The 2,776-nt window shown below is 41.8% G+C and overlaps 1 long non-coding RNA gene across 1 annotated transcript; it reads left to right on the top strand.

Annotated features, from left to right (window-relative positions):
• Positions 627-2,512, top strand: LOC106506879. The gene is made up of 2 exons (XR_001302504.2): positions 627-699; positions 2,162-2,512. It is a non-coding gene; the product is annotated as an uncharacterized LOC106506879 (long non-coding RNA).

Raw genomic sequence — 2,776 nt, 5'->3', positions numbered from 1 at the left:
CTGTGACCTACACCACAGCTCATGGCAACGATGGATCCTTAACCCACTGAGTGAGGTCAGGGATTGAACCTGCATTCTTGTGGATGCTAGGCAGATTTGTTTCTGCTGAGTCACGAAGGGAACTCCAAGTACATGAACTTTAAATTTCCAACTTTGCAATGTCTATTTTGGTGGCTCAGAAGATATTCTCTTCATTTCCTCTTATTGACTAATTTAACAATGGGTACTACTTTACACACACAGCTCAGTGGGTGCTTACAAGTAATAAATGATTCGTTGTTCCTGAAGCATGAAAATCTCTTATTGTCTAATATTATGGCTAATGCAAGTTAATTGCAAATTGTAAAGGACTTATAAACCAAGGGTCTACCTTTTCTCTTTTATCTCTCTTTTTCAATTTTGCCTTTTAAATCAAGTGAGCGCCTTACAGTGGTAAGGTATAATGGAATATGGTGGCATCATCAACAAGTTGGCTAGGAAACATAACTAAAAAGGAGTTTTTAACAGGCATAAAAGGAAAGCCATAAATTATTGCACTATAGTAAAAAACAAACAAAAAACCTTTATTATCTATTAAGCACCTACTCTGTACTATGACTCACAGAATCATTTATTCACATTAACCCTAGGAGGTCAAGAGCACCCCAAGTTATTGGAAAAACAGGCCTATGAAGTAACTTGCCGGAAGTCACATGACTGGTAAGTGACCCAACTAGGGACCATACACAGTCCTTCTACCCCTGACATCTGTGCCCTTTAGAATATACTAAACAAGCATTTCCTAGCACTGTCTTCAAGATTTGGTACACCAGAAGTTCCAATGGATTAGTTTTAAGAAATCTTCCCCCCAGGAGTTCCCACTGTGGCTCAGTGGAGGCAAACTTGGCTAGTGTCCATGAGGTTACAGGTTCAATCCTTCACCTCACTCAGTGGGTTAATGATCTGGCATTGCTGTGAGCTGTGGTGTAGGTTGCAGAAGAGGCTCAGATCCTAAGTCGCTGTGGTGTAGCCTGGCACTGTAGATTCGACCCTGCCCTGGGTACTTTCTATATGCAGCAGGTTCATGAAGGGAAGCCATGGTGAATTAGTGCCATCTGCTGACCATCTCCCTGAACATCAGGATGAGGGACTGTCCTTTAATTGAGGAGGTTGGGGATGGGGGACAACCTCGTACTATCTTAGGTCATCACCAGCTCCCGAGGACAGGCCCAGGAGATGGTGAGCCTCTTCCTGTAGAATCCTTGGTCTCCCTACAATAGCAAGGCTGGGCAGTGACTCACTGATGAGAAAGTGGTGGTAATTAGAGGGAGCCTAAAAGAGAGTCCTTGAGAAAGAAAGGCGCAGGCTTCTACCATCACAATGAAAACATACCTTATTCTTTTTTTTTTTTTTTTTGTCTTTTTAGGGCTGCACCCATGGCATATGGAGGTTCTCAGGCTAGGGGTCAAATCAGTGCTGTAGTCCCCATTGTGTCCTCATGAATGCTAGTTGGGTTTGTCAACTGCTGAGCCATGGCAGGAACTCCACCTTATTCATTTTTGCAAATAAACCTTAGCATCTCCTGATTCTAATATTCTAGCAATAAAAAACAGATTCCTGAGCTCCACTCCAGACTATTTTAGCAAAACCTTTAGGGAGTTCCTGTTATGGCTCAGCGGTAACAAAGCTGATTAGCATCCAAGAGGACATGGGTTTGATCCCTGGCCCTGCTCAGGCGTTGTGGTAAGCTGCTATGTAGGTCGAAGATGAGGCTCAGATCCCGAGTTGCTGTGGCTGTGGTGTAGGTGGGTGCTCTGATTCGACCCCTAGCCTGGGAATTTCTATATGCTGCAGATGTGGCCCTAAAAAGGAAAACAAAGCAAAACAAAAACAAACGAAAACTTTAGGTAAAGCACTTAGGTATTTTAACAACTATCCCAGGTCATTGTTGGCAGAAGAAAGGGTGGTGGTAGAGGCACTGCCTTAATGAAATGGCAGTTTTTAGTCCCTGATGCAAGGTATTTCTGGGTAAGAAGAGAATCTACATACTTCTAAAATCTCATCAGCTTTTGGAGGAAGATATAGGGTTGTAATGGAAACAGCAGTGGAGGTTAGAGTGTGAATCCTGGTTCTGCTGTGACCTTTGCCCCATCGCTTAAACTCTGTGTCTTACTTTTCTCAGCTGCAAAACTGGAATGCAGATAACAGCAATACTTCCCTGGGTTGCTGTGAGAATCACATAAGGAGGAAGATGTGAAAGCACTTTGTAAAGTTCTAACCTATGTTATTAGTATTACTCTGAGTCTCCGACTACCTACAGACATGAGACTTTTTCTTTTGTCCTTATCTTTTAGAATATAAATGTTGAGTTCCTGTTATGTACCAGGTGAGATTAATGTCTGCTGATCTGAAGGACCACTGTTCAGCTATGAAAAAGAAATGTCTTTATTCAGAAGCTACAGTGATTCCCATCAGAATGATGACTCTCTGAGAGGCTGTATCAGAATCTCTGGTAAAGGAGAAGCTAAGTTTTTTTCTGTTTTTGTTTGTTTTCAAATGGAGTCTTGGGTTAAAAAAGACAAGACTGAAAAATACAGTTTTAAAATCTGGAGGCTTGAACCCTATTTTTCTCTTTGTTTCTGACTCATTGCATGACCTTTGTCAAATTCCAGACTTTTCATAGGCCTGCTTCCTCGTCTGAAAAAATCAAGTGCAAAATTGGACGATTCACTGACTCTAACCTATAAAAATATTCTTCACTTAGCAAATCACTTGATTCTGAAAGGTAGAAGCAAGT

Source organism: Sus scrofa, chromosome 1 (assembly GCF_000003025.6).
Source record: "Sus scrofa isolate TJ Tabasco breed Duroc chromosome 1, Sscrofa11.1, whole genome shotgun sequence".
NCBI classification, from domain to species: Eukaryota; Metazoa; Chordata; class Mammalia; order Artiodactyla; family Suidae; genus Sus; species Sus scrofa.
The sequence above is the reverse complement of the archived record's forward strand: the minus strand, read 5'-3'. Positions and strand labels throughout refer to the sequence as shown.